Here is a 26,849-nt window from a genome sequence, read left to right as displayed (position 1 = left end):
TTCCTGGGGCTTCAGCTGTCACACAAGATAGTGAGTGTTGTGTCAGGAAACAAGTTTTCTTTCTCAGTTTATAATGATTTAGACAAACTGAGAAATGTCCTTGACTGAGGTCTCGAGCACTTCCACACTTTGGAAATTCAGTCTTGTGTCTTCAGATGTGATTTCTTGACCCCATGTTGTTCCTGTAGGTACTTCCATACATACAAACTGTGTGCTACTTCCCTTAAAGATAAAGGCTGCAGCATTTTTTCAGGGTGGTCTGGGCACCTCTGCTTGTATGTGACATACTACGCACTCAGCCTAAGTCAAAAGGCATTACCTGTCATACACACCAACTTCTAAGACATCTAGAACTTATCATTCTTAGTAAAAAAACAAGGTATAGAATAGATTTTTATAAGGAAATGATTGGAAGACAGTCAGCAGCTTTAATGGGATCTTCACCTCTGTCATACCTATTGAGGAAGGAGTCATAAATGTCACATTTCCTTGTTTTGCTAGAGGACATTACAAGGCCATGGGAAGCGATCCAGGACTTGGCTGCATGAAGCAGTGCATTAAATCATATTTCAGCTAAAATTTTGATGTAAATATAGGGTGTGAGAAGTGCTGAGAAATGATAGTGGCTCAGAAGTTTTGCTGATGGTGATCCAGAAGTTTTGGAAAGAATCTGGGCTAAAATCCACCTCATGTAAAGAGCAACCATACCTTAAGCTGTAGCCTCTGCAGGGGCTTGAGCCACCTTGTGCTAAACACCAGAGAGCTGAGTGCTGGCAGTTTCTGTAGTTCATATAATCTGAAATAGTGGGAAGCTGAGCCATGTGAGTGCAGTCAGCACTAAACCCATACGTCAGAAATTACCATGTGGTCAGCAGGGCCATGACATGGTACCCCTTCATTCATCTGAGGAATGTATGTGTGCATCTAAGCAGGAGTTTCTAAGCCATTCCAACAGTTTATAAATGCACTGAAGGTTTGAGTTTTTCTGTTCCAGAGAAGAGAACTGGCTTGGGTACAAAAATCTTATTCCTAGGGTAGGAAAAAAGCACCTCTGTTAAAGGGAGTTTCAGCTTGAAGATCCTGAAACAAAGGGATTGTCCCCCATTCCTGAAGAGGAATTAGAGAGCTTCCACAGCAGTTTTAACACCACTCACTGCATCTGCACCCACTGCTAAAACAGGAGGTTGGAGGACATGAGAAACCAACTAAATCTGAATTGAAATTAGCATTATAAAAGTTTCCAAACTGATTCTGGGAGTTAGGCTGAGATCTTATTTACATGGTTTTTAACAAGGATAAGCTCCAGAGGCTGCCTAGAGGATAACAACATTACAGAACTTAAACTGCAGTAATTGGGACCAAATCTGAATTCCTGAAATTACTCTAGTTTCATACCAGAGAAACCAATAAAATAATCTAGGCCTTCCTATCCCAATCTCCCAGGGAGATGGGAGGGTAACGCTGGGCCTGAGAAACCCACTGCATTGAATAATCCAGGAGGTGGTCAAGTAACTTCATTTACACCTTTGTTTCTTAAGTTTTTGCTTCTATTTTCGCAGTCTGTATTCTGACCCTTTCTGTCTCTGAAATTATAGAGAAATATTAACACTTTTTAAAGCAACAGGAATATCCTATCTAATAAGCTGGCAAAATTGTAAATTCTTAACTTCTAGGAAGCAGTTTTGCTGTAATATCAAAATACTTCAACACATATCAGTTCCAAATGACTTCACTTGTACTGTCAGTATTTCCTTTCGGACATGTGAAGTCTTGGGGAACACATGAGTAGTTGTGGTACTATAGTATATTCTAGCCTAAAGGAAGGAAATATTTTTGGGCTGAAATTCAATGTGTTGTTTCAGGCCCACCAAAGGCAACAATCATCAGTCCACTGAGGATTTACACTGGGAAGGCAGTGAAAAGAAGGCATTGGCATTGAGCCAATATGGCAATGTGGCATTTCTGCACATCAGCAGGTACCCACTGCTGGTGCATGTGGGTTTTGCCTGGCCTCAGGGCCTCTCAAGGGTGCTGTGGATGGATGCTGTGTGTAAGCAGGTGGGTGGTGAAGGGAGGTGCAAACCTGGGCTCTGGGGTGCACAGCCACAGAGCTTCCCCAGTGCTGCTGCCTGGCCAGAACTCTCTGGACCCCTCATCTGCTGCAGAGCTTCCCTGCAGAAGATGAATAATTACAAATCATGGAAAGGTTTCCTCATAAAGGAAAGGAAATAAATCCATCAACCTCTGTTCTGTCTGGTTTAGAAGAGTCTCATGGCACTTGTTAAAGTTTGTGGCTGAAATGGGACTGTAGGTAGGTTTTGATTTAATCTTGGCTCTGCTGAAGTAGATGGCAAAAAACTCACTGAACTTGAGGAGAGGAAAGATTAATACATTAAACCCCTTGTCCCTTAGCAGTTCTGCTTTGCAGAAAACAAAGTATCAGCACTTGCCTGACTCACAGGCTAGCAAATTCTTGCTGACTGCAGTTTATTTTCTAGAGTAGGTAGAAGGACTTGCTGCTCTGCCATGTGCCTCCCATCTCCTCCTTAAAATCTACTATGAACTCTTCTGTGTCAAGCTTTTGAAGGCCTTAGAGCAGAAAGTGAAAAAGAAATAATTCATACTGGTCCTAGCTTCCCATTAGAGCAGTTTTCCTCCTCTGTATCCCTGTGAAGGCATCTCAAAGCTCCTGTACTGGTGAAACAAACCTTGGCAGCCTCCTTTGCCTTATCCCCACCTTACAGGGCAAGCAGTTCATATTTGCTCCAGTCATGCTTTGCATCAGCAAGGGGGGGAGTAGCCAACGCTGTCTGCTCACCATTTTGTGCTCTATGACCACTGATACCAAGTCACTCAATTGCTCTTTTCACAAGTAATAGACTCCTTTTTGAAGAATATTAGAAATACCTGCTGGATAAGCTGTTTTGTCAGCAGGTCGTGGAATTCTGTATTATTCCATGCATCAGTTGGTATCTTTAACCCAAGGATTTTCAGACTTTGGCACCACAAGCACTAACTTATTTTTTTAGACTTTCTTTCGCGATATTTGGAAAAGCCTTTTTATAAGACTTGCCTTGAATGTATTGTCTTAATTCTCTATTTGGGTACCGTCCCAGTGGATAGTATTTTCCAGTGCCTACTAAAGCATACAGAAGGAGCCAAAATGACTTTTAATTCAATAAGCTCAAAAAACCCTGTATAGATTCTACTGAAGAACAAAATTCCATAAACTGAGTCTTTATTTTCATTGTATTCAGAAAAAGAATTTTTTTTTTTCAATATTAAAAAGTCCTGGGTTGATCAAATTGTTGCGTATTTTTTTTTCTGGATAAGTGGTAGTGAGTAGAGATTTCTGACAGTTCTATATTAAATGCAGGTGGCTCTGTGAATGCTATTCCTGTCTGATACACTACATTAACCATAACCTGCAATTTCTTCCAAAAGAACTGGAATGAATTAAACTGTTTAATAAAACCTTACTTACCTGGATAAACTCATTTCTAGTTTGCATTTAGGTTCCCCTAATGCATCTTACTAGATTAGTATTTGTAACATAAAAAGCTAGAAGTGTTTACTTAGAAAACCAAACACTGAGTATAATCCTGATAATTGTCCAAAAATTTCCTGTTTGAGATAGACTTTTCTTTCATACCTTTTCTTGCTATATTGTGAATTGCTAAATTAATTTAGCATGAATTGATAACTTCATTCCCACTTCACAGCTAAATTCAAGGCTCAAACAGAAATCCTTCTGCATAATTTATATTTCAATGCGCCTCCATCGAGTCTGACTATAAACATGAATTTAGGCATTAAAGAGATTTGGGCATGGACATACCCGGATGGATTTTTTCTTTTTCTTGTTGCTGTTGTTCAGTTCAAAGCAAACACACAAATTGGGAAATAAAATGCATCATCACAGATCTATACCTTATCAAGACCACCTCTTACTGAAAGCAAGGATTTTAGCACAGAAGCAACGCAAAGCAGCCACATTTTGTCAGCAGTACAAACCAAAAATATTATTTTACTTGGTACTTGCTGAATATAATAAAGTTAAAAATTTCGCTATTCCAAAATTTATTTTAAATGCCAGAAGTATGACTGGGAGAAGATAACAGCTTTATTTTGTTTTCATAGTTGAAGCAAGCCATAAAATTCTTTGTAACTGAGTGTTGTCGAGGCAAAAATTGCAGCCCCATGGTTCCAAGTGTAGCATCATTTATATCCATAAGCAGATTAAATTTTAAAAGTTCTCTCAATACCACTGACCAGAGGAACAATGTCATTGTTAGAAAACACACGCACTGGTTACCTTATAATCAAATTTTCACTGCCCTTTCTGACAGGTTTTTAAGTTACTTAAGGGATCTATTTATATGTGGAAGCATCAACATCATGCAGTAAATCCAACCACAACTCAGTCACATATTTTATTAAGTTTAAGTTCAGTGAAAGTGCAGAGTAAACTAGGGCCCTATGTCTCTCAGTTACATCTGATTTGCGGTTGCTATAAAAAGGCCCACATGCCGCTCTTTCAGATGTGTTTTGGATTGAAAATAGGATTAATGTGCTAAAGTGTGATTAGAATGGTTAAACACGATTAATTGGAACAGACTTGTATTGCCAAGGGAGCTCCGCTGTTACTGGCCAGCCTCCAGTTTACCAAGTGAACAAAGCAGGCCAACTGTCCAAGTTTTTCCATGTCTTTGCTTATGTGCCTTTTCCTTTGCATTTTCTCATAGCCAGCTTGTCTCAGAGCAGATTAAATACAGCTGAGAATGTTGGTCTAGGTCTGCAGCGAGGATCCTCAGGGAATAAGCAGGAACCTCAGGCCCAGACTTGGCTTTTCCAGTGCTGGTTGAAAACTGCCATGCACCTAGGGCAAGGGTCCAGGTGGATCGACTAGGGAGTGGGAGTAATTTGGGGTTTTTAAAATGATCTATTAAACCCCTGAACTTTAATCAAGCTGCTACCACACTGACAGCTGTGATTTACTCACACATGGCTGCGAGGGGTAAAAGGGGCAAGGACTGCAGAGCTCAGGCACTTGTCCCCAGCTTCAGAGCACATGCATGGGCCACACGTGCGTGTCTCCCCCCTCAAATTAGCACACTGGTGTGCTTTTTTCATGGGCAAATTCGTATGTATCTGTGCCATAGAAAATCTATTTCTTTTTTTTAGTAGATGCTTGGCTGGACATTCAGAAAATGCTGCCCCTCTCCACTAACTGCCCTCCCCTCCCCCCTTGCCTTTTCCAAGCACAGATTAAGGATTTAAAGCTTAGGTAATCAAAGCTTTAAACTGATCCTGCCTGGAGAAGTCAAAATGGTTTAGTATATTGTTCTAAAAACAGAAATACCTCAGTGGTTTATTGCATGAAGATATTAAACTTTGCACAAATTAAACTCAGGAGTGCAGACATTTTGAGCTAAATTCCTGGCTATAAGCAACTAAAACCTTCACAGCAATTAAAACCATGTTTGATTTTTTTTTAATAACTCCAGGCACAATTCAAATCACAAAGGGAATGCCTTTCTCAATAACGAAATCATTGTACAGCTCATGGAGTAATGGCATTCTATCTGGGAAGGGGCTTGGAAAACACATATGCATTCACGAGCTCCGAGACAGCATGCACGTATGTATACAACTGTCTTTTAATATTTAGTATCCTTCTTTAAAAACTATCTAACCACTAGGAACAGAAGAGTAACCATATATTTATCCTCTGGGATTTGAGATCCTGAAGCAATTATTAGAGAAAAGAAATGGAAGATAAATTCAGGGATATTTCTTGCTGCACTCTAGTTCATTTACGTGACTGTACATAAATTTCCATCTCTCTGAACAATGCAAACAGAGAGGCAAACAGCATGTGCTATCTTTGCTCATAATTTACAAACTTGCCTTGGAGTCAGTTCAGTGTCACTTCCCCCTCAGGGGCTCAACAACAACCTCTTTCCTTGCTTCCTCCTGGCTTTCCCTTCTCTGCCTTCCTACCTCCCACTCTCTCTGCCTCATACACAATGCTCCATTGCATTGGGTAGATGACACTGCTTCAGGTGCAGAATGGATGTCCTTCCATTTTTCATTTGAGAGGGTGGTAGCACATAAAATCAGACCTTAGTTTCTGTTCAAAGGCACCTTGAATATTATGCTATGGGGTCTTTCACTAGACCAAGTTTATCAAAGCCCCATCCAGCCTGGCCTTGAACGCTGCCAGGGATGGGGCATCCACAGCTTCTCTGGCCACCCTGTTCCATTGCCTCCCCACCCACATAGTGAGGAAATTCTTCCTAATATCTAATCTAAACCTAGCCTCTACCAAGGCACATCAAAGTATGCTAGAAAAAAAGGGAGACTCTTGACAAGCCTCTTCACAAGCTTTCTACCTTCCCTTCGTGTAAACGCAGCAACTTCCTCTAGTGCTGGGCAGTACACCCTGGTGGCAGCAAATCCCTTGCAGAGGTTTGATTTTAAGCTGCTGCCACATGTAAGCTGGAGTCCTAAGGTTTTCTTGTATAATTAGATGATCAGCACTTTTAGAAATTAACTGCAGCTGCAGAAGAAGTGTTAATTACTGTTAACAACAGCAATTGCACACATTATAAGCTTGGTAGCTATCCAGGTGGTCCTGCTAACCTGTCATCTCAGTAGTTGCAATGAGTGACCCATCCCAATAAAGATACTCTCAGAGTTTCCTTTTGTAAATTCTTGCGAGTAATTAAAGCCTTCCTGGCAGTCTGGGACTACACCTTTCACTGAGCAGAGTTCAAGGTGTGCCTCTGCACCTTATCAAGCCTGCTGCACACACAGGTACTCTCCCAGCTGCCCTCCCTCTTTGAACATGAATCTGCTCAAACTTGTCAGCCCCAAACCCAGAGCACAGAGCTGAGCATCCATCAGGAGAAGAACACATCTAGAATCGAAGGCCAATCCACCCTGTCAAAAATGCCAGTTGAAAGGAAGATTCAAAGCCCTCTGCATGGACAGTCCTTTGAAGCAGTCCAGTTTGTCACCGAAGCAATGAAGTCATCGTCCAGGTGCTTTGAATACCTCTGATAAGGGCTTGCTTCAATCAAAACACACTCAGTTCACAATGCTGCTTTCTTTTGTGGTGGCAGAAGCTCCCTCCAATACATGGATGTAGATGAGATGTGGTGCAGCAAGAATGGAGCAGCCTGTGGTCCACAGGTTCTGCCAGGTCAAATGGTGGCAAATAAAATTTCTGCTCCATACCTGGCCAAGCTCTCCACCCAAGTTATGGTACCCATGGAGAGATGGGAATATCAAGAAGTTTTCCTGTTCAGAAGCCTTCAATGTTCACAGCCTAGTATACAAACAAAAATATCAACATCTATTTCAGTTTGTATTACTGTGCTGGTCTGGGAACTGTCTCAAAACTCCCACCAGGTGTACCTGGTCTGGCTGACAAAGGCATCATTCAAATTACTTCCTTGGCCACCACAGCCTAACCTGAGAGCTTGTGAGCACTGAGAGGGCATTGTGCCTTTTAAGACTTCCCTGGAAGGGAAGACTCAACAGAGATGATGTCACACAGAGAACCTCTGGTGATCTGAGTTATACAGCTCTGTGGATGCCCCATCTTGGTTAAGAGCAAATATTTCAGTAACGTCTCCCAGACAGCTCTTGTACTTTCAACCCATCAGAACACAAAATGAAAGGTCAGTGTTTATATCTTTGATGTGGTACAAACTGGAAAAACCCATTATGTTCTAAACTACTGTGGCACCAAGCTAAAGAAGGTTTAAGAAGAGAAATTCCATTGTCAGATGGGTCTTATAGCTCCTCACCGCAGAATGTTTGGATGTGACAAAGTCATCAGATCATAACAGTACTTGTAGCAGTCCCAAAGGTCTAGGCAGACCCATGTCCTGTCTTTAGCACCAACTAGTTACATTTTTCATAACCAAAATGTTTGCAAAGATAGTTTTTGATTGAAACTGGATTTTTACATTCCTTGTGTAGGACACTAAGAAAGCACCAGGTACAACCTGCCCTCCACACCACCGCTGTGTATTGGAAGCTGCTGGTGCTAAGAAGCAGAAAGCTGCTGCTATGGGTCCCAGGGTGCCCAGTGTGAGCCATGTGACCATCCACACATTCCATGTATTAATCATGCATTTGGGGGCCTTGCCTTAGGGGAGGTTTCCATTTTTGCTTTTTTGTCAGATATGATCAGTGTTTAGTGCATGTGCAGACACACATGACACCACCTCCAGATTTGTGTGGAACAAAACCATAACTCTCTGAGAGGAGGCTGTTCATTTGTGCACTTAGGGATGCTGCAAGCCTTGCTTTAGTTATCCAACCTCAGCTTAGGGGAGCTAATCCATCGTCTCCTCACCAAACATGAGACATGTCATCAGAGAACCTGAAGCTGAACTGGAAGTGTTCCTACAAGAGAATGGAGCAGAGACATGTACATGGAGGGGACAGAGATACAGGAATGTAGGTGGAAGCAGAACTGGGACCCAGATTATTTATAGCACCAAGTTAAGGCAGTTCAGAAGTTACAGCCTGAGTAGGACACCTGGGTCTTTGCATGGCCATTGATTTTTTTGTGACCTATGGAAGTCACTTAGCTTTCCTTAGCCTTAAATCCATAAAGCTGGGATTACCAGTGTGACCTTGCACAGCATAGTGACAATAATTGCCTGGAAGATGTAAATGAATTATGGTAGCAGCCATTGTGCAAGTAGAATGGATATATCACATTTATTTTTCTACTAACACTTCCTAAAATAATACATTGGCATTTATAATTCACTTTCCTGAGTTTTTCTCTTGCATAATGTGCAGCATTATAAAATCTTTACAGGCTGAGTACCATTACATGCATATTTACAGACAGTGAAGGAAAGAGAGCTGGAGCAAAATCATGAAGGACTGGATGCAATGAGGAGCTGAATGCTCCAACCCTGTTCAAGGAAAGCAAAAGCACTGATCACACTGAAGCCAGTGAGTCCTTCTTTTGATTTCAATAACAAGCTTAAGAGTTTTGTCAGAAGGGGCCAAGGGCCCTCAGCACCTAGCAGGGCTCTGCACTACCTGTGTTGCCTGAAGCAGCAGCAAAGTGGTCATACTCTATGAATATCTCCTCTGGCTTCCTGAATAGGACAACTGAAAAATTGAAGTTAAGAATGAGAGTCTGTCCCAGGTTTTACACAAAGCTCTGTGCACTCCAGAGAAGAATTTGGAGAGCTTAGTAACTGCTGGCTCAATACATATTCAGAGCAAAATTCTTTTCTGCATGCACCTGGTTTGCATGAATGCCAGGCTTGTGTATGCAAGGGAGGTGTGTGCACAACTCAAAAGAGAAGCCAGAATAAAAATTATCGCTAATTTCATACGGCTCAGCGAGGGGAAAAGAGCAGATCTGCACAGACAGGTGTATATGGTTTTCTTTAGGTTCAAAATCTGCCATAGGACACTGAGGTCTGATATGGTCTCTCTGGTTAAATGGAGTGAGCCCTTTCAACTTGAGAGTGATCCTTGTCCTTTTCAGTAACACAGAAGGAACACATTGCCCACTCTATCTGTTAAAACAGAGGGAGGAAAATAATCAGTCATCAATTCTTTGATTTTTCTGTGTAGTCCTGCTAAATCCTCCCACTTTTGGGGAGGATAAACCATACCTTTTTGGGGAGTAGAGAGCTATCATGACACATGTGGAAAACACGCAGAGCTGGAGAGCAGCATTTGGAGATGAGGAGAGCTGACCCTGGGACCAGCAGTCCTTGGAGCTGCTGACAGCCCCACTCAGGCATCCTCTCCTCCAGGGCTCCCAGAGCAGAGTCAGGTCCTTGAACAGGGCCTGATGTGACATGCAGGCATTCAGCAGCTTTTCATACATCTTTATCTCTTCTGCTGTAAGATTCAGTGCGCTACACAGATTTATGGGAATTCTTTCCATGTTCACAACTTATAAGTATTAATAACCCGTCCAAGTTGGAAAATAATACACCATTCCTAACTCTATTAACTACAGAAAATCTGGCTTCAGTTAAAATAAGATCCCCTTTAGCAATGCCCAATATCCAATAAATATTATATATAAAAAAAAGCCAGGCTGCATCTTATCTGACGTGTGGTACCAGCAATGTTTTTGCCTGAGGCACTGCAAACTTCAGGCTTAAGAAGTCAAAATGACAGGGTACAGATGATCACTTGAAAGTTATAAATTTTAACCTAAAGAGTTACCTTTAAGTCTTTTATTTTTTATCTAATAATGACTACAGACAGGCAAATTCAGCAGGCTCATAAATTTACAAAGAGATATTAAAGTCGTAGATAAAATTCAAAAACTGTTTTCTTAATACTTGGGGTTCTGCCAGTGACCTGCAAGGAAAAATGGCATTAACATTTCTGTCACTGCTACATAAAAGGGGCTCTGAGTTTTCCAAACAAGCAGTTCCATCCAGTTAGTGATGGTTTGAAAACTACTTGTCTTCGAAGTTAAGACTAAATCCTTTGGTCCTTACTCTGACAAAACTCCTGTTGGTGTTAGTGAAGGTCTTTCATTCAGTTAAGTCTTCTACTTTCAGGTTAAGGTATTCTGAGATGCTTAAATGACATATTTACATGTTTTCAGTAGATATTTGGTACTTGAATACCCAGGTCTGGACCTTACTGCTACATAAAAACTACATTAGTGTGTTACAGTATCTCAGTATTTTTTGGGATTAAATATGCCAAGAGATGTCTTCAGAGTTATTCAGTGAGTCTTTAAACTGGAAATGCTTCAGACCAGCACAGCCTAACTAGAGCTACAACTTTCACCCTGCTTTAAACCAGCAGAAGTGTCTTGCAGCATACCCTGCCTTAGCAGAAGTCACTCGCAGTCAGCTGCCAAATCTGTCCTATTGAAGGCTGTTGGAGAATGCAAATTCCTCCAGCTATTTACTGAGAGCAGCCTGTCTATGGCCTCACAAGTTCAATTAACCTGATAGACAGTTAATTAAAAGTTAAAATAAAATATTGTCTCAGGTACTCCTCAGATACCCTTCACTGTATCCTGTGACTGTTACCACATTTCAGCCTTTTCTCCTCCCCTTTGCTCAGGGAACCTGCAATGCCACTGCAAGGACAATGCTGGGGCAATGGCCTGTCCAGGAGCTGTGTCACAGACCAGGTACAGAATCCATCAGTAGCTAAGATTACTACTTGCTCCATTTCTGATATCCTCAAAAATTCACAGCATCCATCCATCCATCCATCCATCCATCCATCCATCCATCCATCCATCCATCCATCCATCCACTTTTTTGCTTTACTTTGTGTATTAGTCTATAGGCTAGATGCCATTTTGAAAAGTTAGGACCAAAATGACCCAAAATTTGCTTTTATTTGAGAGTGTGGATGAAACTTTTTTAAAAGGAAGCAAGCTAGTGATGCTATTCATGGCAGTTCTGCACCTATGGATGCTGAATTCAGAACATTATTTGATTACATTTTTATTACTCACATTGCAGCACTGGCTGTCTCAGTATTGCTTATTTTAGGGAGATTTTTCTGATCAGAGAAAGTCAGAAAACTATCTATTCAGCAAACTTATTTATCATCTTTGTCTGAGGGAGCAGTCTAGCAAGCTTAGAATGGCTGAAAATTAAAGTCAATTGAGAAACTGAAAGGTTTCACATGCACACCAGAAAGGAAACTCATTTTCAGAATGAGATCTGGACAGTTATCTCACTGTGAACATGACCTCATGAATTTGGCAGCTCCCACCCTTCAGCAGGCTTTGAACTCTTTGGTGGATCAGTGGCCTAACCTTTGACTTTCTTTTCTTTGTAAGAATGAGGGGGAACCCTCAATAAATTCACAGGATTTTGCAAGAAACTGTCTAATCACTCATTCATTAGACTTATAAAGAGCTTGAAACTGCTGGGATTTTTATCCAGTTAATGTCTGTTCTTAACTTATTTTGTTACTGATTATTATTCTCTTGGTATTTTTTGTTTGTTTTGATTTTGTTTTGGGGTTTTTTTAATTGATTTTGTTATTTTGGTGGTTTTGTTTTGATTTTTGTTTTGGTTTTTGTCTTTTTTTTGGGTCTTTTTTTGTGAGTTGAGTGAGGAATTTTTTAGGGTCCCCGTGAATTCAAAGAGAATGGCACTTTTACCCTAGAGACACCATCTTGACCAGATTTCACTACAAGTGAAGTCCCCAAGACCAACATTTTCAGTTGAATGATGTCCATTTGAAGTATCAAGCCAACATTTTCAGTTCAATGATCTCCATTTGAAGTATCAGTGCTGTCACTGGCTTTAGCAGTGACAGATAGCCCAAGTCACAGCAGGCAAGTGAGCCTCCAGAGTCACTGCCCACATTGCTGCCCCAGGGCTGCTGGGCTTTTCTGCTGTCCCAAAGCTTTCAGACTTAATGAGAAGCAATTGCAGGAGACCCTGGCATGGGTTCAGACACACCTCACCTTTCCCATATGAAATCTGGCAAAGAGAAAACCCTCATGATGCTGTCTTTCCACCTTTGCACCATCTAAGCACCAGCCTAGAAAAACTGGTGTCTTTCCATATGAGAAATGGCAGCTTTCCAGTGAATACCCTAAAATCTTGGTTGCTATTTCCTCTCACAGGTGTGCCACTTGGGAAAAGAAAAAAGCCTCTTGCAGCTTTTGAGCGATGTAGTGGCAATGGGATACAGGTACCCCTCCTGAGTGCCCCACAGCCAGCCCTGCAACACCACAGTGGTCACTCACACATCTCAGGGCTGCTGGGCATCATGGACAGAGGTCCTCACACCCCCAGCCACCAAGGGTCATCATTCTAACCAAGGAGCAGGAAATTTGAGGGGAAAATGTTTCCACTGTAAATTGGATGTTCAAGAGTGTCTTAGGAAAGTGCCTGACATAAAGTTTCAGGCAGGGCCAGGGCAAGGGGGGGTTGAATACAGCCTGTTTTCCTCTTACAGTGTTTGAGGACAGAAACAACGGGCTAAATGGGAGTCTGTCAGGGTGGAGAAAGCTCTTCTTTTTATTTCCCATTATAGCTTTCATCTGTGAAAGAGGTTTGGCCAAATTCATTACTTTCTGAGCAGCTGCAGTCATAGTTAAGGAAAAGATATTGAGAAAATTGTAAAAATTGAAAAATATTTTTTTCCATTAAAAAATCGGAACTATTGTCTTGCTTGGGTCTTAATAAAATTGATATAAATCTGTAAAAAACATGAAAAACAGTAAGAACAGGAGTTTGCTTTGATCAATAAATCTTCTGACATTTGTATTTCTAAGTTATCCTAGACAGTTCCAGCAGGTTTTGAAAGTCATTAAAGGCTCCTTTCACAAAAAGGGTTTGGATTGTCATTTCCTTCAAATAGCTTCCTTTCACAACCAAATGAATTTTAAAGAGTGTCTTTAATTATGACAGCTCTTGTTGTTATGGAGGCCAGATGGGCTTCCTGTTAAAAATGGCAGGAGAGCATTTTATAGTTTTCAGTTTGGACTCAAGAAGTATCTTAGGAGTAGGACAGAGCTGGGTAAGCGCAGTGACTGCCTGGAGCCAAGGCTGGTGTGGGGCTGGCAGCTGAGAGCTGTTCTGGCGCAGCCCACGCCCCAAGCTCCAAGCTTGGCACAGGGATATCCCAACTCCAGCCCCAGGCTGACCACAAGGCCCAGGGCCCCTTCTGCAACAGCACCTGCTCCCAGAAATGTCCCTTTTGTAAACAACATGAGTTAAAGATGGCTCCCTTCATCCTTGTCCAGTCCTGGCTTTCCCTTGGGAAGGAAAGCAGGAGCTTTCACATTAATTTGGGGACTCAGAGTAATAGTATTTAACTCACATACTAGTTCCATTGAAGTGAACTGAAATTATTCACTTGTGCAGAGATCAAATCTCTTGAGAACCTGTAGAAAAAATAAAGTCTTTCTCTTAATAAATACTAGAAATATCCAGACTCTTTAAGAACAGCCATTTTTAGTAATTAATTTGCTATAGATGTAGCTAGCTGATTTAAAGAGTCAGATTTATTCTGATTAAAGCATTTACTTCTATGTCAGCAGAAGGAAAATTTACTGCCTCAGGAAAACATAAATGTCAAATGTGTGCTTGAATATACAGAGTATGGTAGATAGAAAGAAGACGATGTTTTCACAGGTCATGTGCTTAAAGGTCAGCAGGGTTAAAGAGTACTTTTTGTGTTGTTTTAAAGCTGCCATACATGAAGAAGGAGCTGTGCAGCTGAAGGGAAAATGGCAAGAAGGAATGTGCTCTAATGTCCACGGGAAGAGCACCAGGCACGTGCACACAAACAATACCTGATCTGGCCTCAAGACTCATAAAGAAGACTTTTATATAAAATTGTTCTGGTGCCAGAACTACTGCTTTTCTGTTCCAATGCACATTGGCACTTCTGCTTTTTCTGACAACAGTAACCATAGGTACTCTTCACAGAACTGCAATGTCTAACATCACTATACTTGTGGGGAAATTGCTACATCCCAATCAATTCCTATCCAGGGAGAATTCCAGTCTTCAGAAGACTAAGCCAGGAATATTTCACCTGCACAAATGCAGTGGGGACATTGGAGAGAAAATACTGAAATAAGTTGAAACCAAGCTCTTACAGCCAGAAATTCCTGCTGGAACTTTGGGAACAGTCCTGGAGCCTAGCTGTAGGTGCTGGGTGCCATCCTGGAACCCTGAGAGTGCCTAGGACACTTGCACAAGACCAGCAGCAATGGCAGAGGGCTCCTGCAAGAAACTCATGTCCTTATGGAGTGGTGTCTGGAAGTCAGCTGTATTTAGAGACCTGAATGTCTCCCTAAATAACTCTAAGAATGGGAATTTTTAAAGCAGAAATTTGTACAAAGGCTATGAAATTCAGGCAACTATAGACAGAAACATTAATGGGGCAATGAATTCCTGGATTTTGTGTGTTCTGGAGACCAGATCTCACTTTCCCACCACAAGTGCTGCCAGAGACTGAAATCCTGCTGAGTGTTCTCTGTAACTTCAGGTCTTATCCTGCCCAGGCTGCTGCTGCTGGCTGTGGTCAGTTCTGACCCTCTCACCCAGCACCTCAAAGAGGTGCTTCAGGATGGGGCCATTAGCCTGTATTTACATTGCCTGGTAATGCCATCAAACATCCTGCTTCCAGTCATTAGCAATCCATCCCTCCTGCCTTTCCTCTCCCTAAGGAAGTGCTCGCTGAACCTGTCTCATGGATTTCTGCTTTTTCATTATTGTTGTAGTCTCCCCAGTTTATCTTGCTCTTCCATGAAACAACAAACCACAGATATGGTTTCAACCTAACAGCCTGTTTGCAAGAAACCAACCATCCTGGAGCAGGAGCACATCCTTGCCACATGCTTCAAAAATTCACTTAACTTGATTCATTGCTTTATTCTTTGCTTGAAGCATGTTTCACTTACATTAATAATATTTTACCTTTCACTTATAATTACTAACACAAAAGTGGCTGCCATACTCCAAATAATCATATCCATAAAATATAACAAGACTATCACTTCTCAAAGGTCAAGTTCTCTTCTTTCCCTTAATTAGGATTCAAGATTTTCAGCAATAAGCTGTTGCAGCAGCAGTATAGCTCTTTTGTGTTCATTAATTCACATCTCTGCTTTTTCACTTTGCAAAGAGGAAAAAGGAAATGGTTTTAAGTGGGATAAGTATGCTTTTTTCTAAACAAAATAAGAAAAGGAAGTTCCAAATATGGAGGAAACAGAAATGATCTGATTCAGTAAGAATTTACACACAAAGTCCTTGGTTTTTGAAGACTTTATCAGTCAGTCCTTCACAATGAAGTGGTATCAGCATCTGATGTGCTGTGTCTCATGTGCCTGAAAATGCAAGTCAGAGTTCCTTTTTAATAAATTTCCAGCCAATAAATGGATCTTCTCACACCTAAAATGGAAATAGCAATATCTTGACTTCTAAATAATTTTTTAATGTTCTTGCAAGAGCAGACTTAATTTTGTGACTGATTAAAATAAAGTGTAATTTTTCATTATGGAACTATACCTAACTTTTTAGATAATACCTGAAAGGAACTAAATCTGGAGTGAAAAAGGTGTGTTAAATCAGCCAACTTGTCTGAGAGAACAAAGATAAACATAGTAAGCAGTGTGATTTCCTGTAACATGATTTTGCTACATCTAAATATAAAAAAAACTCATGTAACAGGAATCATACCCTTTGTGTTCCACAAGAACCTTTCCAAGGAGCTAGAGAAAAAGCTTATAATGTGCTCTTACCAAAATTGTGTGTTTAAAAAATAAAATTCAGTAATGGGGAAAAGAACAAACAGTCTCTAATCTTACCATTTATAAATTATCTTTATGAATTTCCTATTTTTCTGATTTCATATATATATATATATATATATATATATAGTATTTCCTCTAAGCTGGCTGTGCTACAAATAAAGGGAGGTTTTGCACTTTGGTTACGTACCTGGACTTAAGGATCTGGGCTAGATGCCCGCCTCTGTTGGAAATCCTCTCTGTGTCCCTGAGCAGGTGAATCCACTCCTCCCATGTCTTTGTCAGATATTTGCAGGATACTACATCTGAGGAATAGTGTCTGTAAAGTGGGACTTGGACTTTGTCAGCAGTTCAAGGTGCAGTAGCTCTTGATCTTCAGCCTTGCAGGCACTGGTGCCCCCAAAAAGCAAAGTTCTGGCTGATGAGGAGGAGGGTGCAGCTTCCCAACACCAGTGCCGGCGCTTTGCCAGCACTGGGAGGTGCTGAGAGCCCTCTCAAGGTGCAGAAGGCTTCTCAGGCAGTGCCCTAGCATTTTGGCCCCCCACTGCCACTTCCAGCCCCAATTTTGAGGTTTCCAGTCCTGCTGAAGAGATGACTCAGCTGCCTGTGAAGCTCTAGCAAAACCATGTCATTTTACAGCCTAATGTAAACCAGCTCTGTCTCCAATTTGCTTTCATATACCAGCCAAAAATTGTACCAGTTCTGATGCAAGTCAGAGTTCTGAGTCACTGTCTCATTAATTTCTAGACACAAGTTTTAGGTGCTTTAAAACTTTCCTCAAAATCCAATTCCCCCAGATTCCCAGTCACTTTAACATGTCTTCTTTGAAGTCCTTCCAGTTCTAGATATTTTTGGTAGTAGGGTGCCCAGCACTGAATGTAATATTGCTTCACTATATATTTTCTAAATCCTAGCTCTTAAAGCATTAGGGGTTTATGTGTGTGTATATATTGTATTATATATTATAGTATGTCATATAATATATAATGTGAAGAATTTGCCTTCATATCAGTGATACCAATTTTATTGGGAGAGAAATATTAGCAGGATTTGATTTTGAGTCACCAGCTGTTTTTTCTTTACGGTTATTTCTTTTTTATTGGTGTCCCAGTGAATGACTAAAATGTAAACTAAGTTAAGACTTAACAAAACACCAGGATGATTCATACAAGCATAAAATTATATTGGTCCAAATTTTACTGAACTCTCTCCAGAAAGCTTTGAGTTTACTGGACTGATTTCAGGTTGCCATCACAAAAGTGCAAAACCACACTGAATCTTCTCAGATATCAAAGCTGCTAGTGCCATTTCTCCAGTCAAGAGAAATGCCAAGCATGGACAGAGGATAAACAACAGCAATGGTCACAAGTACAACCTCAGTTTGCAAATCTGAGCAAACCGTCACTCCAGGTCAGTCATAATAATGATGGACCTTCAACTGATTTCAGTGGGAATTAGCCCGTATATTCACAGACAAGAAGTGTCTATATCAGCAGACATCCCCTAAACTGTGATGGCTAACAGGCATTGACTCAGCAGATGTGAGTGCCTCTGTAAGAAAGCTGTGCCAACATGACCCTAAAATGTAGGTGGTGGGAAAGCTTAAGCAGAGCTACTTCAGAGAGCTGAAGAAATGCAGAAAAGTTTTAGATGAGATATGAACTTCAATTCTGAATAGCACAGACTCCTTGACGATTCTGGGAAACCTGCTTAGTCTGTCCCTGGATTCTCCACCAAAATGGAAGTCTTCCTCATATACTTCTAAAAGGAGAGCCATAGGATCCACCAGTGACTGGTAACCCACTGTGAGCTTCTTCACTGTTGTAATAAAAGTAATTTATTTCAGTGTCTTTGTTTCTGCGATTATTTGTCAGCATTTTTTTTTTCTTGTTTGGACATAAAACTTTTCAGGAAAGGGACTGCTTTTCTACCAAGTGAGACAACAGCAAAGACCCCTCACTTGTAGCTCACTTCCAGCTGGAAGATGGAGGACCCACAACTTCACAAAGAAAATGCCAGTGAAAGCATTTTGAGTGTGGAAAGGTGCCTGGAAAGCAGAACTGCCCCTGAGCTCCATTCACAGTCAGTCAGAACAGGCTTCATGCCCTCACACCCAGTGAGCTGCTGCTCCTGGCCTGGAGCTGGTACCAGCTGTGCTTTGGGGGATACCAGCTGTGCTTTGGGGATACCAGCCAGTGAACAGTGAATCAAAACCATCCACCACGGCACGGAGCTGCAGAAGTTTTCCTGTGCCGCCCAACACACCCAGAGTAAGAACAGCTTGCTATAAACTTGTTATATGAACCTGGAAAAGGACTTAACAAACTTAACAATGTGTTTTAAGATAGTAGTATTTCGTTTTCCAATTAGCTGAAAAAAAATTCTCTGCTGTCCCACACCTTGTGAAACAGCCTGCCTTAAAAGCTCACGCTAATTTTGCACTGGTGTAAATAACAGCAGAGAGTAATAAAAATAAAAAATAATTTTAAAAATTGCTCTTTTCCAGGCTGAAACAGACAAAACTCCATCCTTCCATTTAACAGCCATGACTGTTAGAATGCATTCAAATAACCTCCCCAGCCCAGTAAAGGGCTGCACGGAGCAAGTACTGCTGCTCAGGCTGAAAGTCTTTATCTCTACTAGAGATAACAGATGCTGCTGATAACATCCAGAAGATTAATCAGTGCTGAGCTAGCTATATTTTTTGAATACAGAGTTTGAAGGTTTTAAGCAATTACATCTTAAAAAACCAACTTTCCTTTGTAAGCTACACAGTTACATACTATTGCAACCCGCTCTGAAACTATTAAGCTGAAGGCAAGAAATAGGAAAACATGAGGACTTTTGAATAGTGAGAATTTGCACAGGGAATCAAAGAGGTTTCAAGTTCACTTAGTGCAGATGTTTCTATAATTGAGACACACTAGAAAAATGCATTAATGCACAAATCAGTCTTTCCTACAGTTATCTGAACCATAAAAAAATGTCCATAGCCAGGATATAATTCCCTATTAAATCCTATAGGATACTTTAAAAAAATAACACAGGTTCTTTTTTCCTATTAAACTCTTCAGGACTTTTTCAGTAGGGGAGTCCACAGGGAGCACAAACAAACCTAAAATCTGTTGACCAATTCACCCCATAACCCCTTTTCATACACTTGCCCACAGATACTAAGGATCTGAATTTTAATGAGGCCAGCTAAGTGCAGCTGGTGACCTGAAAGATTTATTACTCCCATTTAAACCAGTAAGACTTCCTTTGGAACAGGCTCGAGCTCCCTTTACTGTATGTGCCCAGCCATCCATCCAGCCTGAGCACAGACCCCTGCATGCAAAGGCAGGAACTTGCACCTACAGATTTGCTGCTGATGCAAAACACACAGCAGCCTCACAGAGGGAGAACATGGAGCCTCACAGGCTTTTGGCTTCTCAAAACTGTAATGGTTGAAGCATTCCAAGGAAAGAAAATGTCTAGGACAGATCCGAGGCAGTCTGACAAGAATGTTTTTTCTGATCTTTCTAAGCATGGCATAATTGTCTACTTTTAGTGTCCAACACATATAAATAGAACTGATGGGTTCTTCTCAGCAATAAAATACAGCTCCCTAAAATCGGCAGGGACCAGCTGTACCCTGCTGTAACATCCTTCAGGAAAGTTGTCTTTGATGGAAGCCTAAACCCCCAGGAGTGACTCCTACCTGCATGTTGCACATCTGTTTGCTCCCCTCAGGCACACAGCCTCCTGCTGTTATGCTAAATTTAAACAAAGATCGCCCAACCTCAAATCCAGAGGTCAATTAAGATTATCAGGTGCTGGCCCCCAAACGTACCTGCTTGTCCGGGAATGCTTCCCTAAAAGAACAGCAAACCCTACTTTTTTTTTTTTTTCTTTCCAGCCAGACTTGCCTTGATTGCCGTGATAGACTAAAATAATGATACAAACAAGGAGGAAATTGTGTATCTCTTTATCTCAGCCCAGCAGGAGGCAGATGGATAAGTATGAATAACAAATTACCTAGCAGTGGTTTCCACTAATCAGCCTCAGGGCCGGGCGGGTTTAGCGTGAAACCATTCCTAGCCATTTTTGACAGTGCTGGTTCAGGCGTTGGGCAGAGGACTCTACCCCCTAATTAAGAACCTGAAAAAAATTGAAAACAGCTGTGAATAATTAGACAATTTAAGTGCTGTTAAGAAGGAATAATTTTTGTAGCCATCGTAATAAATCTTATGCTGTCCGAACCCATACATTTTATGTGAATTTTTTTCTGCTGGTGGGTTAGTGCATTACTCATAAAAGAAACAGTATCCCTTTTGTTTTGATTGGGCCTGCTTAATAACAAAAGAGCATATCACTATAAGTGGAAGTGTGATGACAAAGAGAATAGCCTTTACTTTCCTTAATTTTCAGTCGTTGTGGTTCAGATCCTGTGTCAGATTCCTGGCATATGAGTTTGGTGAAAAAAAAAAGGATTCTTGATTTGCACTGTAAATAATACCTGAACCCAAGATACTTGACGTTTTTTAGATTTCTCTGGAAAAATAAATGTCAGAAAAATACTTAAAAATTCAGCCACTGGCCTATCAGGTTTATGCAGCAGATAAGGTCTTGAAGTGTTAGCTAAGATTAGGGAAATCTATTTTTCTCTGAAATTTTCCATCTTCTTTTTCAATCTTCCAACTTGTCTGGAATTTGGTTAAAGTGTTTCACAGAAAGTAATTTACAGATGGGGAGCTTTCATCATGGACTGCCAAACTATTCAGGGCCTGATTCAGCAACCCAGAACTAGCTTAATTATAAATTAGTGCTTATTTTGAATAAATAAATTTATATTTAATTATATGTTGTGTACACCTTTTCTGAAGGCAATGTATCTGCTCACTCATTTACTGGCAACACAACTCTTAAGTCATTGTAGGATCCAGGCTTTGCTTGAATTATGGAATTACTTGTAAACAGGATATGGAAGGAACTTGATTATTTACAAGCACACTTTGGCTTTATTGTTATCTTAGAATAGCCTACATTCCTCTGTCATTTTGGTGGACTTGCATCATGTAATTCCAATCTGAGCACAGATTCTGAACATCCAGTTTTTTGAGGAATCATGAGGTGCTGTTCTGTTTTTCTTACATTTTCAGAGAAAAGAAAACAGAGCTTACTGTGCCAGCCATGTGTTCACAGTTTTTCAAACCAGCCAGCAGAAATGACACGGTGAGAAAATTCCTGGTGCAAAGTACTTGGTTCTGCACTCTATGGCCTAGACTTAAGTACAAAGAAAGGAGAAAGGGCATTGTGCAAAGCCTCAGAAAATGAACCTTATGAAGGTGGTGGGAGTGGGAGTAAGAGTTAAGATCTGTTTTCTTCTCAGCTCAGAAGGTGGCAGGCAGCTCTGCCCTTGTCGCACCCCTTCCTGTGCTGGGTCCTGGGACAGCCTTTGCTGTTCAGCATCTGCCCACACATGGGATCTGTGGCAGTGGCTCCTGTTCCTGAAGCTCTCCCCATCCTTAACACTATTTAACCAAGGCCCTGGGGGGCATTTCTTCAACTCTGAATTACCCTTTCATGGCTTATGCCCAAGTAGAATGACTTCATCAGGATGTTGCTATGGGATGACTCCTTACTGAGATTTCCATGACCCTGCTTCTGTCCTTACATTAGCATTTGGATATTCTGCATATGGAACCAGTGTCCCCACCGGGTTTGAGTGTGTATGAGGAGATGAAATTTAAATTTCAGATGTTGTATCATCTGACTATATGTAAGAACTATTAATCTGCTTTGTACTAAAATGCATTTTTTGGAAGTTGTTTTGAAAAATACAGGATGCCACAAAAGCAGAGCAACTGTGCTGAACCAGGGCAAATATTTCCATCATTGAAGTTATTTACAGCTTTAAAATTCCTTTAGGAGAAAAAAAGAGAAATAGTGATTTAGATTCTAGTAATGCTTTAAAAACAGTAGCACTATAAATACACTAACCTTAATTTTCCACCCTTCACTTTTAATTCACCTACTTGCAAGTGCCTGTATGAATTTTTTTCAAGAACAAAGGTTGAATGTCTTCCCTAGAAAAGAGATGCAGCACTGACAAGGATGGAATTAATAGATTTCCTCTGCATCCAGCAGGAGCAGAGGAAATATCAGCAGAAACACACCTATCTATTCATAGGTGCTTCTCCTCTTTCCTCCCTGACTACTGCTCTCTTTGGAGACCTAGAGACTAAAGATCCCCAGTGGCTTCCTAATTTTGGCCTAGGATGCAGCAGGAGTTTACAGTAGCCAAAAGAAGAATTTGATGTTTCAACAATACAGCCTTTGTCAACACTGAGTTCAGGAAGCATTTGGGCAACGCTCTCAGGCACATGGTGGGATTCTGGGGATGTCCTGTCCAGGACCAGGAGTTGGACTTGATGATCCTGACAGATCCCTTCCAACTTGTCATATTCTATGAATCTGTGATAATCAGTTTAGGCAGGAGTCATCAGTCACATCCGTGCTTGGGGCTTGCTGTTAACCCCAGGGATGACTTCTGGATGGTCAGTGCAAGTCTTTGGGGGAAAACAGCCAGATACAGAGGGAAGCAGATGCAAATTAAAAACAGCCCCTTTGGTTCCTGTTGGCCTTGATGGAGTTGTGGTAGGGAAGAAGTGGTTTTGGTCACCAAAGGAAATGCCTGTGTGTCTCCCACCAGCAGCACCTCTTGCCCTCAGCTTCTCGTTCCATAAAATGCAGCTAATAGTTCCTTACCCTGTACATGGCTGCGAGCTTAATCGACTGAGGTTTATAAGGTGCTTTAGGAGCCTTGACTGCAAGTTGCTGCAGACTTGCTAACTACATTATTTCAAAATAAAATAAACACATTTTATACAATCAAAAGAAAAAGGGGAAAAAAAAATTCACCACCCCTTTCTCCCCTCCAAGTCAGCCTCTCAGAATTTCTCCAGCATAAGCTACACTGCGCTCCCTGCTCACGGTTTCACAAATAGACATAGCTGGTTGGCCAAGAGATTTTTTTACCCTGGTGTTTATAATTCCAATTGGTGTAAAATTTCCTGATGGTTAACACATCCCGTTACAGACACTTTTGAATGAATGACTCATTCCCAAATAATTGACTAGCTTTGTAATTTGGGAAGTAAAAATCACATTTATGAGTCCCTGGGGGGAAGGCCTATAATGTTGTGCATAAAAAGTAGATAAATCATAAAACCTGATTTTTTTTTCATTTGTAAAAGCTTCCATTAGCCTTTGTGTGCACATTAAAGCAATGCCCTCTAAATATGTGCAGCTGCTTTAAATCACTGGTGCACTTTAAAATCAAGTCTTTTTATATCGTGATGTTAAAATTACATGTTGGTTACTGTAATTCTGTCTTGTTTTTTGTGGGACATCCTTGGATCAGATCTGCTTCTGGGAAAACCTCTCCCTTTGCACTAAGTTTTCTAATCCCTGTAAGCAGAAGCCTAAGCATTTTGCAGCCAGTGGAAATGGTGTTTACCAGGTAAACAAGGAAGACAAACAGAAAGGACCAGTCCGTGCCAGCGCAAATAGGGCCCCATCCTCACTTTGCAGATGCATGAATTTTAGACTGAGGTTTCAAATAAATGCACAATGTGATTCTAATGGGATTTGACAAGGGTATTTGATGGCTGCAAGGCAAATCTATTATTATCTACAGAATATCTAGTTACAAATGTAACCCCCCAAAGGTGGTACCGAAACTACACAGAATTTAAACTCCTGAATGAAATGGCCATGCCACTTGCCTTGCCTCTGCAGTCTAAAAGTCCCATGCACCTTTATGCTAGCAAGGCCTTTTCCCACATTTTCAGAGTACTGTAAATTAGTTTAGTATGCTTGAAAGAACCTGTAATTGTAACTGCTCTTGTTGACACATCAGCTTGATGCCACACAGAGCACGACTGGGACCATATCCTTTGGTTTTGCAGCTACAGTGCATTTCAAGTGCTTGACAGGTCCAGCGCTAAGATGTTCTGAATTAGATTTGAATTACAACCGCTAAATGCCCTTGTCAAAGCTTGTTATGCCTGAAACTAGCCATATACATTTAACTGACTATTCCTATGGAAGATATACTGCTTAAACAAAGACATACTCCAAAGTTTCATACAGAATTGTCAAAATATAATTGAGTTAAAAAAACAACTAAAGCATAAGAAGAGCAATCTTTACTGCCTTTCCCCCCCTTTTCCTTCTTTGAAATAAATCCAAAGGACAATTTAGTGGAGTCTTAATAAAAAATAAAAAGAGTGTTCGCAGTTCCCGCAGAGACATTGAAATTTATACAAACAGCAGATTCACCCATACATTGATCCTCGTGTCAGGAAAGGCCGTAGCAGAACTTTAGGATCTTACCCTGTGAAAAACCTTTCCCATCACGTTGCTGGCATCGGAGAGCATCTGGTGCTTCAAGAAGAAAATTAACTAAAGCTAGCAGATCGATGAGAATCAGGATCAACCCTTGAATTCTGGAGGACTCCAAATTCATGCTTCATCAAATAAGGGAAGCACAATATTTATACATCTGGACACGTGCATGGAAGCATATACCTCAATGCCCATATGCAGTGTGTAATGCACATATACAATGTTTATACAATTTAATAGAAACATAATAGAAACTTCCTTCTAACTTGCAGATACAGTTGGGATCACATACTGGTTCTACAAGGCCATGACCATACCTTCTTAGGCTAGAAAATAGCAACCAAAGAGCACAAAGCTGCTTTTGACAGTGTTTGAAACTCAGTTGGTGTCATGGGGATGTCAGTAGCTCACAGGGGGCTGCTGGTGTTAAACCCTCGGTGCTGACACGGGCTGTGTGACTGCTGGAGTGCCCTGCTGAGCCTGTGGGATTGCTGGAGGGCCCTGCTGAGGTTGTGTGACTGCTGGGGCGCCCTGCTCAGGCTGTGTGAGTGCTGGGGTGCCCTGCTGAGGCTGTGTGACTGCTGGGGTGCCCTGCTCAGGCTGTGTGAGTGCTGGAGTGCCCTGCTCAGGCTGTGGGACTGCTGGGGTGCCCTGCTCAGGCTGTGTGACTGCTGGAGGGCCCTGCTGAGGCTGTGGGACTGCTGGAGGGCCCTGCTGAGGCTGTATGACTGCTGGGGTGCCCTGCTGAGGCTGTGGGACTGCTGGAGGGCCCTGCTCAGGCTGTGTGAGTGCTGGGGTGCCCTGCTGAGGCTGTGGGACTGCTGGGGTGCCCTGCTGAGGCTGTGGGACTGCTGGGGTGCCCTGCTCAGGCTGACCTGGCTGCAGGACACAGTGCTGGTTGTGAGCACTGCAATGGGCAAAGACGTGGCCTAAAGCTGAAGGCTGAGAGAAAAGAGCGAGAGCTTCCTGCAGCCAAGCTGACTGCCTCAAACCCTTTCTGAGCACCAAAAGCAGGACAGATTTGCTTAACCTAAACCCACAAAGTCTCAGGCAGCAGAGAAGAGGAGGAGCAACTGTAGAAGACAAGACAACCACAGGCCTGCATGCGTATGTGAGTTAACATCATCAACTTCTCTTCCAAATTCTCCTGCAGGAATGAAACAAAACATCTTGGGAAAATATCTGTTGCTCCATCATAGATAAGAATCACATACTTCTGGGAGTTTTCTAGACTGGAGGGCAGGTCTACTATGATGTGCTCCCAGGTTTGCCTTTGCTGACCTGAGTGCAGACACAGCCCCTGGAGCCCTGGCTTGCTGCTCCTCCTTTTCTTACAATGGGGTCTGTGAGCACACAGCATTTCAGGAGGGCTGAAATTCCCAACAGGGAGCCAGCACATGGCAGAGGCAGATGTTCTGAAGGATCCCATGCCCTTCCAGCCACAGTAGAGTAGATGTATACTCAACACCAGTCCTTTTTTTCCACAATAAGGATAAAGGCCTTTCCTGTGTGTGCCTTGGCCTGTAGGTTGTGGCTCCTCTGGGGAAGAGGCTGTCCATGCCTGGGAAGTGAAGGGAACACCCAGCACAGCGGCGTGCCATTTCACCCAGGGCCTCTAGAAGGTACTGTAAGACAAACAGAGAATAATCCTGCTTTATGGATAAGGGCCAGACAAAGACCAGGACATTGCTCAGGGCTGTGTTCCCATCTCTGGTGGAGCAGTGGTGCAAACAGACTGGGAACACACTACCAAGATTTCTCCCATCTGAAGCTGCCCTAAACATTACCTCAAAAGATGAATTCTCCAGCAGCAGCAACTACAGAAAGGTTTCTAACTCCATTCCAAGAGCAAAATGTGGCTTGAACTGGTCAAAACCTGCTGACAGCCCTAAGCAGCATGAGAAACCTGTTTCATGATGGCAGTTGGTTATTTTAAAACTGAGCTGAAAGATTAATGGTGAGATTTTCAAAAAATGTAGGCTCTCAATGACAGGAACTGACAATTTGCTCATGCAATTTCCCATCGCTGTGTGTGCAGTAGGGAGGAACGGGTGGGCAAAATGACACACAGCCATTCTGTGCCTACACTTTTTCTGGAAATCCTAGCCCTGAAAAGGCAATAAGCAAATAAGAAAAGCATTTATATGAAAGGCAGAAAGACTTAGGCTGAGAAATACATTGATATTCTTTGTTAATT

The 26,849-nt window shown here is 41.7% G+C and overlaps 1 long non-coding RNA gene across 2 annotated transcripts; it reads right to left on the bottom strand.

Moving 5' to 3' along the window:
- Positions 1 to 13,775: 13,775 nt before the first annotated feature.
- LOC135448594 (uncharacterized) lies at positions 13,776 to 20,350 on the bottom strand. Of its 2 annotated transcripts, none has more exons than XR_010440510.1 (3): positions 20,279 to 20,350; positions 16,452 to 18,079; positions 13,776 to 13,885 (listed from the first exon to the last, which is right to left on the bottom strand). It is a non-coding gene; the product is annotated as an uncharacterized LOC135448594 (long non-coding RNA). The 2 variants fall into 2 exon arrangements; XR_010440511.1 differs by having other exon boundaries at positions 20,094 to 20,344.
- Between the last annotated feature and the right edge of the window lie 6,499 nt (positions 20,351 to 26,849).

The sequence above is a fragment of the Zonotrichia leucophrys genome, chromosome 5, assembly GCF_028769735.1.
Source record: "Zonotrichia leucophrys gambelii isolate GWCS_2022_RI chromosome 5, RI_Zleu_2.0, whole genome shotgun sequence".
In the NCBI taxonomy this organism is placed as follows: domain Eukaryota; kingdom Metazoa; phylum Chordata; class Aves; order Passeriformes; family Passerellidae; genus Zonotrichia; species Zonotrichia leucophrys.
The sequence above is the reverse complement of the archived record's forward strand: the minus strand, read 5'-3'. Positions and strand labels throughout refer to the sequence as shown.